At 45.6% G+C, this 12,894-nt stretch overlaps 1 protein-coding gene across 10 annotated transcripts in view; it reads right to left on the minus strand.

Annotated features, from left to right (window-relative positions):
- The window catches only part of ASRGL1 (asparaginase and isoaspartyl peptidase 1), a 476,854-nt gene extending 466,987 nt beyond the window's left edge, over positions 1-9,867 (minus strand). For 2 of the 10 annotated variants that reach the window (XM_078648035.1, XM_078648033.1), the window contains exons 1-2: positions 9,591-9,731; positions 1,286-1,382 (exon numbers count right to left, since the gene is read on the minus strand). The gene's annotated coding sequence lies outside the window, so the exon portion shown is untranslated. Of the gene's footprint in view, positions 1-1,285; positions 1,383-9,457; positions 9,563-9,590; positions 9,732-9,846 lie in introns of those variants that run through there. The other 8 variants (XM_078648034.1, XM_078648037.1, XM_078648032.1 and 5 more) reach the window with 8 other exon arrangements.
- Positions 9,868-12,894: the final 3,027 nt, after the last annotated feature.

A 12,894-nucleotide genomic window follows, 5' to 3' on the forward strand; every position in this document is an offset into this window, starting at 1 on the left:
AGAAATGTTTTCATTTCTCATTTCTTTTCTGACTTTGCATGTGTGCTGCACTGTACAGCAAACACACAAAGTAGGAAAAGTTATAAAACTTGTCTAGTCATAGTATTTTATACTGGAAGGGTTGCCATCCAGTACAAAACCTATGCTAGACTCACGTACACACCCTTGCACTATGGCACAAAGGTGTGTGCGTGGAGCTCAGCAGCAACATTTTGCACCAACTCTAGAGAATGAGAAGAGGGTCATGTCTCTGTAGAGTTGGCGCTCTACTGCTGTTTCCCAGTCACCAAATGGAGGGTCGTACCTTGGAGTGCTGTACTGTGTTGCATGACACCTTTGTAAATCTGGGTCTAAGTTTAAAAATGTGTCACTAAAAAATGATGAACAATTTTTTTATTTTATCTATACCGCAAACATGCCAGCTTGCATTAAAATGCCTTACAAGAAAACAAACCAGACTAGACTAATTGCACATATTATGCCATGTATGCAGCACTTTAAGTGGGCAGGTACTGAGCACCTGCACTTCTTGAAAGTAAAAAGGAGAGGACATGCCCTTCTCACCACAGCTGCAGTACATTTATTAAGAGATTACCAGCACTTCTCAGGCAGCGGCGGCCAGCACGGATCGGAGATAGGGCAGCGGGGAAGGATAGGGTGGGGGAGGACAGGGAGATCGGGCAGCAAAAAAATAAAATTTTAAAAACGTACCTTTTCGCCGCGTCTCTCCTCCCTCGATGACCTGAACAGGAAGCACACCCAGGCTTCCAGTCAGCCAATCAGTCGCGGACTGGGAGCCGGAGCATGTTCTTCACGCAGGCTTTAAGCTGCTAGCATGGAGAACATGCGCAGTGTGCAAGACTGTTTTAGGCGGCCCGAGAGGGCAGGCCAAGCAGTCATTTTGCACTAAAGAGGGTGCAACCACTCCTATCGAGCCCCTTCACACACAGCGGGGGAAGTAAGAGAAAATAAAATGATAAGTTATTTTCATCTTATTCTCTCTCTATTTTACTGCTAAAAAGCAGTGGTGTGACACAACTGTTCTCAGGAGCAAACAGGTACTCTAAAGAGCGTGTCCCTGCACTTCAATATTGCCCTTTAAAGCACTGCATGCGTGTCAAATGTGCAAACAGAAAACTGGCAGCCATACCCTAACACTTTTCTCTGCTGTACACACAGAAAGCATTGCAATCTAAACAGACGGAGCCAGTAGTCAAAGTGGGCAAGATCTGAGGGGTACGAAGTGCCAATACTTTTTATAATTTAAGCAAAACAGTTCCCTTACTTGTTGAGAAAAGAAAACCGTCCTGGGATGGTTAATTCCGAGTGTTTAAATGCTTCAGCTGAAGTGTAAGGCAGGGATTCTCCTGTGCTGTGAGTGCCTGAAAGAAATGTAAATGCAAGCAATAGGTCAATCTGCAAGTGTAAAGGGTGCTTGGAAGCCGGTATTGGCTTTATTTGATGGAATGAATTGAAGCGGCCTGGTGACACATATTTATTATGTTACCAGCTGAGATGGTATAAAAAAAAAAAAGAAATCGCATTACTAACAGTCAAGGTATTACTACAATCTATAATCTAGAAGTCTTTTTGAACATTTTGGCGCAGCTTATTCTATACTGTGTACAATGCAGGTTTCAAATAATGACTTACATATTCACAGTGCTTTGTATCACAGACTGGGACCTCGTAGTGCTAAACATACACATGCCACTATTTTCTACTGCACCTACCAGGATGCGTTTCCCACTGATTAACTTAACCTGCATGTATTTTTCATTAAAATTGTGTGTTTTGTTATATGTAGATACCAGAAGAGTAATGACCCAAAAAAATTACAGCGTACTCGGACAAGACGGAGGTCCTCATCCTCGCCCCCACCTTCTCCGCCTGGGACGACTCCTGGTGGCCAGCCTCACTGTGAGCTGCGACGAAACCCACCGACCATGCACGCAACCTGGGGTTCATCCTGGACTCAGCACTGTCTATGACCTAGCAAATCAACGCAGTCTCCTCCTCCTGCTTTAACACTCTCCGCATGCTTCGCAAGATCTACAAATGAATACCCACCGGAGCCAGAAGGACGGTCACCCAGGCCCTCGTCACGAGCAGGCTGGACTACGGCAACGCCCTCTACGCGGGAATCACGGCCAAACTCCAGAAAATACTCCAATGCATACAGATCGCCTCCGCAGGCCTCATCCTCGACATCCCCCGCCACAGCCACATCACCACCCACCTGAGGGATCTGCACTGGCTCCCCGTCAACAAGAGGATCACCTTCAAGCTCCTCACCGACGCCCACAAAGCACTCCACGACGCCGGACCAGCAAACCTCAACAAACGACTCCCTTTCTAGTCCCCCAACCGCCAGCTTCGCTCCACTGATCTTGCCCTCGTCACGGTTCCACGCAACCACCGAACTACCACCGGCGGCAGATCCTTCTCCCACTTCGCCGCCAAGACATGGAACACTCTCCTCATCCACCTGCGCCAGACCCAGCTGACCTTCAGAAGACTTCTCAAGACCTGGCTGTTCGAGCAGTAGCAGCCCCCACCCCGAGTGCCTTGAGACCCTCACGGGCGAGTAGTGCACTCTACAAATGATTGATTGATTGATTGATTGACCCCGCCCTCACATTCACTCACCTTGCGCCACATCACAGTTCCCATACTTTTTAGGTCGAGCCTGAGCAGTGCGTGCACAGCTTTGCGATGCATGCTGTAAAGTACATTGCGGCTTGAAAGCCCTCCTCTTTTTTTCATTGGTTCCTTGTTGTGCCATTTAGAAATGCATGCTTCTGTTTCATCGTCGTGTCTAATTACTCCCACCTTTTGTTGATTTAGATAATCCCTGCCGACTGCCCCAGCTACACGTGTATTTCCATGTTCTTCAATTAACGTTGATTTGTGCGCACTCCTTTTTTTTTTTTCTTTGGGTGAGGGCTTGTCAAAAGATGCATCACTCTTCTGTGGCAGATGCCTTGTTTATATTTTGCATTTAGGCTTACATACCTCCCGTTTACATTTTTAGGAGGCATTGCTTTCCTGTCTTGGACGCTACTTTTACATTTTCAACCCTGTATTGCTTAATTGTGGCAAATTCACCCCAGCACACCTCACAGGTTGAATGCATTTATTTTCTGTGGCAGATGTTGAGTTTACATTTCAACTATGCATTGCTTTCCCGTCCGGGACAGATCCTGGAGGCCGCTCTGCTCCTCCGTTGTTGCCTCTCAGGCTCTGCCAGCGTGGCCATTGGAGGAGGGGGCAGGGTAGAGCTGAGCCGCACTATCTTCTTTGCTCTCGGAGATTCCATGCGGGTAAAAGCAGCTCCTTTCTGCTAATTCCTTCCCTACGTTTCCGAAGCGGTCAGAGGCAGACCGGCTCGCGGAGTCATTTTTGGTAACTCAGCGAGTCGGATACATTTTTGCAACATTAATTCGGTCACCCTGATTATTCTTAAATGCATGGTGACAAGAGGCTCAGGTAAGATTCGGTTTCTCATGCTAAGCCATAGCGCGTCCATTGGGAGAAGGGGAGGGGGAGTGGTAGAGCCGGGGCTGCCCTTCAAAATGCTCACACCCTGCATAGCTCAAGAAACTCGCAAAATGCTGCCATGGCTAAACAAGAGAAACAGCAAGAATCTTATCTGAGCCTCTTGTCACCATGCATTTAAGAATAATCAAGCACACTGAAGAAATGTTGCAAAAATGTAACAGACTTGCTGAGTAACCATGAATGACTCAGCGAGCTGGTCCGACTCTGACACTTCTGGAAAGTTAAGGAATGTTTAACATAGTAAGTTGCTTTTACCCAGAGCAGTGAGTACAAGTATGTGCATGAAAAACAAGTTACATTGCTATATTTTTTAGGCAAAGAAGGTTTAAAGCAATATTAAACTTTGCCATGATTAGAATGTGAAGTATGATAATCTAAGTTAATATACAAAAAGATTAGAGTTACAATTAAGTAAGTATGTTTACTGGCATACTTCACATAAACAGCAATTACTTCATCATGGTGAAAAACAACCCTGAAACAATGCCAAATTATTCCCAACACTAAAACCTACATAATTTTGGACTATTGCAAGTTTTTTTACGAGGCAAGCGTTAATGCAATTCGAGGTTCCAATATGAATACTAGACACCCTTTAATTTATTCTGTCCTGAGAGGTCCTGACTGAGTCTGGGTGAAGGGGGCATCCTTGTTTTTTGCAGGGGGAGGGGGCTCACGTTTTGTTGCACTACTGACCTGCACATTAAGTTAATAATGCATGAAAAGTTGTGAATCTACTTTGATCACTGTGCCTCTCGCAGAGCCCCCGAACTTGGAAATCATCTGCTAACTGCAGGAAGCATGAGTCATCCACAGAACACCGTCAGGGAAAGCCATAATCAGCAGCTAACATAACACTTATAATACTATTCAAGAGTGAGAGGACTGAAAGTAGCAATATCATCACACCTCACTTGCGGGCGGCTTCCTCACCCTCACTGTAGACATGCCGCCTGCATCACGAGTCAACAGTTTCCCAAGCTCTGCAAAGTTTACTGGATCAAGAGGCTTCCTCCCAGGCTAGCCACAGATGGCTTCCTTTTGAAAGTGGAGAGTGTGAGACAGACTGTGGTGGACCCTAAACAAGCCTTCAAGTAAGCATGATTGAGATGAGGCTGGGGTATTAATTCACCACATCACTAGTCAGTCTTCTGCCCCTCCGTCCTCACTTAAGCTGCAATTTGTGTTATTTTTTTTAATTTAATGCTTGTAATAACAGCACTTTGGTATATTTAAGTCCACACAGATACTGAAAACAGCAAAACCGAAAGTACTAAAATGCAGAGTACAGGGGGCACGAGCCCTAAACAGTGGCAGGGTTTGCAAATTAGCATAGGCAGTTTGCAGAAATTTCACAGAGAGGAACATTGCAAGTTTATTATGGCTCTCTTTAATGGTATGGAACCGAGATTCCCTCATGTACATAAATAAGGAAGGCTTAAATGTATTGTGGTACAACAATAAGGGAGAGTTTTAATGAAACCTGGGGGAATATGTTCACATTCACTTTTATTGGGCTTAGTAAGTTTGCAGTGGGAGAAAACTAGAATATTGTAATGCAAGATATAGAATTAGTATGGCCCTCTCTGAATTTGACTTACATATCTATGTACTTTTTAGGTCTCGGCTAGGCAGCGAATGCGCTGTCTCGTCAAGAGATGCTGTATACAGTATTGTGGGGAAGCTCCGCCCACTTTCTGCCAATGCTTTTGATTGGCTCAAATCTGAAATGCTGCATTCTGATTGGTTGCCGGCGTATTAGTCCCGCCTCCTTACTGCCATTACGTCATTTTTATCCTTCCATGGCTATCAGCCCCTTTACCTCAACTCTTTTGTTCCCCTGCCTCCCCCTGTTCCCTCCCGCAGTCCGTGACTTCTCTGGCCACCACCACCCCTCCCCTCCCCCCCCACTCCCGTTCCTGCCGTCTTCGGCGCCCGCATTTTTGTTTACAATACCCCTATTGCATTTGTAAATGCTTTTTTTCCATTTGATTGGCAGCCTGCATTCGCACTTTCTTTTGCCTGACCTGTCCAAACTCTCGCATGTGCGCAATGCTTTACATCGTGCGCATGTGCACCAAAAGTCTGCCTCTGCCTCTTGTTTTAATAACTTTCAACTATTCAGCTGACCATGCCCATTTCCCGAGCGCCGTGCATTCGGCTTCAAATCTGCACCTTCCCGTAGGGTGCCCCCCCTTCCACCACCAAAAACAGGCTGCCTAATTAACTCTCCTCCCACCCCCATTGCTTGGTTAACGAGTTCATCATTGGCAGGGTCCAGACTCTCCCGGGTTCACCCTTTATGTTTTGTTGTTGCTACGACTGCATTTGTCTGTAGGGTGCCCTCCCTCCAACCATTAAAAACAGGCTGCCTAGTTAACGCACCTCCCTCCCCCTCCCCAAACCCCCCGCTGCCGGGTTAAGGACACTGCATCTTCATCATCAGCTGGGTTCAGCCTCTCCTGGGATCACCTATACAGCTGCAAGAGCCACGGTGATCAGCCGCTGAGCCTGCCTCAGACCTGCCCAACCTCCCTGCAGCTGCCCACAACACCTGAAAGAGTTGTCGCAGACAGGTATTCTGGACTTTATGCAGTACGTATTGGATTGACCCCATGCTGATTGTATCTTTTTTTTTCTTTTCTTTCTTTTTTTTGGGCTTCGTAATCCCTAAAATTATATATTTTCTTCCTCCCTGCGGATTAACTAAAAAGAGACTTGGGACCAAGTTTTCTTTAACAAGGGCAAACAAATACGTGGTTTAACCCCACCCCTACCAGTCCTTTAGAAAACAATACCGATTTATATTTTGGATATTGGAATCTCATTATTGCATGCAACGTTGCAGCCATTTCAAGTAAGTTGCCCAGGGCCAGCTAGAGATGTAAACAGAGCACGGGAGGCATTGGGGGCTGACGTCTTTCTTCCTCCCTCCCACCCTGCTCTGTCACAGTGCTTTCTTTCTGGTGTGAGCCAGACATGACTCCCAGAGATCAGGCGGAATCTACTCCCCCAGGGCAGGAGATGAGGGTCACTGAGCAGCAGCTGGTGCGTGTGAGTTGCATTTCCACCACCCTGCTTCTTATGTTAAAAACGTAAATCCAGTATTTGCAAAGCGCCAACTACTCACCCTTACGGGTCTCAAGGCGCTGGGGGCCGTTGTGGAAATGAAGTGAGCTATTGCCCAGAGTCACATGGTGCTGAGCTGATCTACCGCTGGAGCCGGGGATCGAACCATGATCCCTGTGCTCCGAAGTCAGCTGCCCTGGCCGCTGCACAACACCTCTGTAGTGTGTTCAGAGAATTATTATATTTTAGAATAAAGTTCCACGCTGTATCAGTTTATTGATTGCGTACATGCCACAAAACAGGTAAATAGTATGTGATATTGTTGGTTAACTTTGTGGTACTCAATTTAATGACCTTAGTAGGATGGCAGACCCAATCAGCCCTCACTTGGTTCAAAACATCTGACTCCAATATCACAGACATACCTCAAAGGCAAATGGTCAATTACTTTAAAATCTTCAATATGGACTCGAGAAGGGCTCATCTTTGCAGAGCTGGGATGGTAACTTTCTTGCATGGCCTTGCTGTCACATTTATAGACGTGGCGAGTGGGGGCTAGTGAAGGATGTTGCCTTCCTTGACAACAACACCTGACAGGGCGAAGTATTTGTTAAATCTTTTGAAATACTGCTCTTTCTTTACTGTACCACAATAGATGTGGAGCGTAATCCTCACAGGAAGCTGCATGTGAGGGGGTAGCCTGACTGAAGCACTGTGTGTTTTACTGCCGATATGTGCGATTCTTCAATTGCTCCATTTTGTGCTCAAAAATAGACTTTTCAAACATGAATTTTTTTCACCATACTATTTACCACTAATCCTTTATGGGTTCCGGAGTAGCGTGGCACTCGCCGAAAAAGCGCTTTGATGCCTAGTAAGCGCTATACAAATGCAATTACAATACAATGTTTCAATACATGTAGCATATTTTATTAAAGACCTCGTCCTTTGTTTTTATAAATTCACATTTTCTGGAATCAGATGGTTTCCAAGTGTCTTTCCTTCAGGGTGCGATGTCCCGGGACCTGTCACAGGACCTTAAAGCTGGATGCCAGGACTTACTCCATAGTTGTCACACCTCACAAAATAAGGCAGACCTAATCATCCAGCCCACTACATCTCATGCTCGGAATGTTGAGCCCTTGCGTACATTATATATAAAGCGAAGCCTTATGCCCCTGTATGCAACTAGATGTTGACTAAAAAGTCAGGCTCTGCGCCCAATTTCTTCTATATGCTACATGTGTTCTCCTTAAACGCTGAGAAGGCACTTCTAAAGAAGAGCGCTTTTCCTCCAAAGGTCAGATGCCGTTTCGGAGGCAGTGTTTACTTTCAAAGACTTCCTGTAACAGTAAATCATTGTTTATTCATCAAAGACAGAAAGAAACCACGAAGGCGCCGGAGGCAGTTTTGGCCATATTCTTTAGTTTTGCTTTTATTTTTTAAGGCGAGTACACGTGGCACAGCTGCCGACTTAGGAACTGGAGAGTTTAGTTTGAATCCTTGCCTCGAATCCTTTGTTTGCGGGCACCTCACTTTGCCCCTCACTCTCCCTCCAGGCCCTTCCATAAACAAAAAAAAAGTAAAACTTCCGTTTCTCGGGTAATACGCTCCTAGGGCCAAGTTCGCCCATATAAACTGGAAATAATGATACTTAAAAGCAACATATATCCGCAACGAAGCCTGTGGCAAAGACTGGTACGCTTTCTGTCAAAAGAATGACAAAAATCCCAAAATAGCAAGGCTGCCATGCTAAAAGAGGAAAGCGTGACGGCCGCAAAGCAGGCACTGCGCTGCTCAAGGAAACCAAACATGTAGAAGTAGCGCGCGCATGTTAATGCTCACTATTTTATAAAATAACAATTACGCTATGTAAGCGTAATGAGACTGTAGTGAGGCAGTGCTGCTTCCGGTAGAAACGGAAGTTACGTGTCGGATCGAAATCCTATAAGAAGCCCCCTAATAAAAAAAATGCCAAAGTCCACAATTAGCAAGAGGCCAGAAATTACTCTGCAATAGGCGGAGTTTCACCACCAATATAGATTACTAAACGTCTCGGAGAGACAGCGCATTCGCGCTGCCAAGCCGAGACCTAAAAAGAAAGTAATTTTAGTTGAGGCTTAAACATCAGTAGCCATGCACAAGGTTGATACAGTAACTTGCATATTTTAATAGAAGTACATCGATTTATCTTCTGCAGGTGTTCACAGCATTGAAACGTGGCAGGCACTCAAGCATGAGTGCATATTTATTGGTTAAATAAATGTGGAAATATACTAATTTCAGCTTCATTTTTCCACAAAACCTAAAATAAATATAGATAAATACAGACGGAAAAGTCAAAAATAAAAATACCGTTAAACCGGGAGCCCTACTTATACTTATAAGGTCCCAATAGCGAGACCAATTGGCTATGCTAATGCTTGTTTTATTGTACTTCAATCGCTGAATTAAACATACCATTAATATTACGTATGCCGCTTCCACTAAGCAAAATATTTAACAATATCCCCTAAACATTATTCTCAAAAACAACCCGGCAGAACTTTTTATGGTGGTAAATGGAACCGGCGTCTGCCAGACCGCCTACTTACTTTACAGTCCTCACACTTGCTCCTGCCGCTAGTTGTCCCTCTAACCGTAGAAAGAATACAATGAACAGGTCAACGGAAACGTACCAAAATAACGCAATATTTTTTTCCTGCACGCACAGCGGTATATGTGAGCAGGCAATCAAAAAAGACACACTGCGGACAAAATAAGGCATATTCCCTGAAATCAAATTACCAAAACTAGGATTTCTACCAACATAAAGAGTTCTACTTACAAGACTTGCACTCTGACACCTTCGGGTAATGTCCGCGCTTTATAAAAATGCACTAAATAAATTACCGCTACAGAGTCAGCTGACACCAGATCAAAGCACAAACACGTGATATCCCTCCCACTTCCTTTCTTGCCTCATCCCCGATCCACTTGGTAGGAGTAGACGCCGTTTCCAGAGGCATGTTTTGGCGAAAATTCAAACCGAAACGCCAGGCACAAGTCTGGCTCACGAGCGAGGCCGTTCTTTCTCATAGAGCATGCTAGAAAAAGAAAAAAGCAGCACTCGACTAGGTCACGTGGCGGTAGTCTGCAAGCACAGCTGCTGTGAACAAGGAACACGGAAGTGTCTACGGCGCTGCCTTTAAACTTGTTAGGGAAAATGCCATTTACCTTAACTGATGTAAAAGTCTTATCTGATGGGTTTTGGGGAAGGACCCGCGATTCTTTTAATGTATGTTGTCATAATAAAAAGAAAAAAGCAAAATACAAAAATCTTTTTTATCTACAAAGGTGCTTCTCGCGATCAGTCCTGATACGTTGTTTCGTTTTAACTTGTTCACGCTTCCATAAGGAGAGGCGGGGTCCGGGGAGCCAAGGGTCAGGCTTTGCTTTCAGAGCCCAGTAGTGACGTCGCGAGAGGAGGAGGCGGGGGCGGGGGCGAGGGTCGAGGGGGTAGGAGATCGTGACAGCCCCAGCTCGATTTGTCCGTCCCTCCCTCCCCTCCCCCCTTTTTCGGCACCGAAGCTGTTGAATGTGCCAAGGCAACAGAAAACATGCCCGTCTCGTATGTTCCAGATCTATATTTGCTTTGTCAATGTTTTTTAAAGTTATATTGTATGGTACAGTATGGTCTGTCAGTATATAGTATGCATAGTATGTAGTCAGGTCCGGTCAAGAAAGCTTATTCGATTGTTTGCACAGACAATCATTTTCATTTCATTTAGAACCTTTATTTCGGCGCAATTGAGCCATAAAAGATACATACATAAAAACAACAATACATAGCACATTTGTAAATAGAGGAATGAATGATTTTGCAGATAGTTGGGTGCAATAGGAAATCAGTACAATAAAATCCATAATTTAATTAAGAAGGCAAAATGTAAAATCATAAACATTATATAAAATAATTTCACCAGTTCCAGGTAAAAATTGTCTGTAGAATTCATAAACATAACAACAGATTCATTACGTCAGAATAACAGCACCTTAGGTTCAAATACAGAATACGAAAACTCATTATGATCATTTATAAGTCCAAGCAGGGCCGGTCTTAGGAATTGTGGGGCCCTGGGCGAAATGGAAGATGCGAGGCCCCTCTAATTTTCATGTGACATCACATCCGGGGCCGGCGGCGGGGCCCCCCTGAGAAACACTCACACTCTCGATATTATTAGACGGACGGAAGAATGCACTGTGCTGTGCTCACCACTGCGCAGCGCTTTTCCCCAGGCCATCATCATTTATTATTCCCGCAACTGCGGGGCCGGCGGCGGGGCCCCCCTGAGAGCGAGGCCCTGGGCAGCTGCCCATACCGCTCATGGCTAGGACCGGCCCTGAGTCCAAGTCCTTTTTATTTCGTACGAAGCTTATTGCGAGTAGGAATCTACTGACACCAAAGACGATCACTTGTCTAGTGTCCGTTTTTATGATCCTATACGCTTCCTTGTATGAACGCACACCTATTTTATTACACAATGGCTTAATCCATCTTTTCCTGGCCGTCGCATATACTGCACAGAAAAAGAGGATATGTTGTTCATCTTCTTTAATGTAATTCTGACACAGTGAACATAGCTCACTAGTTTTTGTTTCACTTGACCTAGACCACCTTGCTAAAGTTGTATTGAGTTTCAGCATTCCGTACCTGAATTTCATATATAGGCTTTTGGCCAATGGTTGACAGACCTCATCTAAGAAGTCCTCAAAGTAGGGAACGTCTTTGAAAACCCAAAAATTACTTATCATTGAACAGCCAGTATGGCCATTGGACAGATTGTGTGCTATGTAGGCCCAAAAGGTCATTTTCACCAAATTTTTTGAAGTCTGTGTCAGACTTAGAGGGTCTTCCCAAAATAGCGACAACCCAATTCTATTTCAGGACAGGAGGCTCCGATTATGCTAGTCTCATTTCTTTATTTAGAAATGCCCAGCAGCCATGTAAAAAACTACATTACCCAGAAACACTTGGGTCATAACCATAGAGTCTGTACTATAAATAGCCATGCAGACAATCCCACTTCCTCTTTCTTTGCTGCTCCGCAGCCAGTTAAGTGCTTTCATTCTTTATTACTTGTTTACTTGTTGTGTTGCATTGCTTTTGTTTGCGCTTTGCTCGCGCTGTCTGCCGCGTTGTTGTGCGCTTCTCTCGCGCTGTTCTTGCCCTTCGTCGCAGTTCGGTCGGCGTTCGCGGCAGGGAGCGTGTGTCACCTCCCAGGGTCAGGTTTGTCTTGTGGAGTGGAGTGTTAGAGGATGAATCGCCTCGCGCGCGTCTTGCGCAAGCTGTTTCCGGGCTGTGGGGCACGCCGGTCACCGCGCATGCGCGGCTCGCATTCCTCTCGCTTCAGGAATTTGTTTCCTGTGTGACGCCGGCTTTGAGAGTTCGTCTGTCTAGCGAACACGCCCACGGCCTCACAGCTATCCCCTTTTGACACCGGAGCTTCGGATAGAGTCCCGGTTGCCTAATTTGCATAGGCTTTGCCGAGAGTGTGCATTTTTGTGTTGGTAGCAGGCCCTCCCTCCACCCTCTAACAGTTTTTTGAGCAGTTTTTTCTGCCTTGACTTGCCTGCTACGAGGTTTTTACACTTCCTCAGACTGTGCCACTGGCATTCAGGATATTTTAGTTACCAAGTGGGCATTTTGACTACACACTATCAGTGTGCCATGAGTGATTCCTATTAATATGGGGAGGAAGGTGACTATGAGGAAGAGGGGACAGAGTTCCTGGAGCAGGACCAGGTTGCGGCCCTGGACAAAGGGGTTCAGCATTCCATGAATAAAGCGCTTGTACGCGCCATCACGCCCCTTAAGCGCCATTTGACAGAATATGCGCAGCAACAGGGTTGGGTGCCTTCGTCGAAGAAATCCACTTCATCTCCTAGTAATCCCCATACCTCTGACTTTCGCAGGCTGGCGCAGTCCTTATCCTCTTCCAAGTCTAAGGCTCTTCCAGTTGACCTAGACAGTGATGACCAGCCCTCCTCGTCATCTTCTGAGGTTCTTCCTCCTCCGCCTAAGAAGAAAAAATGTAAGGAACATTTTGTAGATGCTCCTAGTCATCCTCCAGTTTTGACTTTCGAGCCTGCGGACATTGTGCATCCTCATTCCACTGCGTGGCTTCCTTCCCCGGCTGTGGCGGAGTATGTTCAACAACATATCCGTCAACAATTTTATAGGGAGGTTTGTGCGCGTCTCAGCTCGGAGTGTCCTAGGCCTGA

Source organism: Lissotriton helveticus, chromosome 6 (assembly GCF_964261635.1).
Source record: "Lissotriton helveticus chromosome 6, aLisHel1.1, whole genome shotgun sequence".
In the NCBI taxonomy this organism is placed as follows: Eukaryota; Metazoa; Chordata; class Amphibia; order Caudata; family Salamandridae; genus Lissotriton; species Lissotriton helveticus.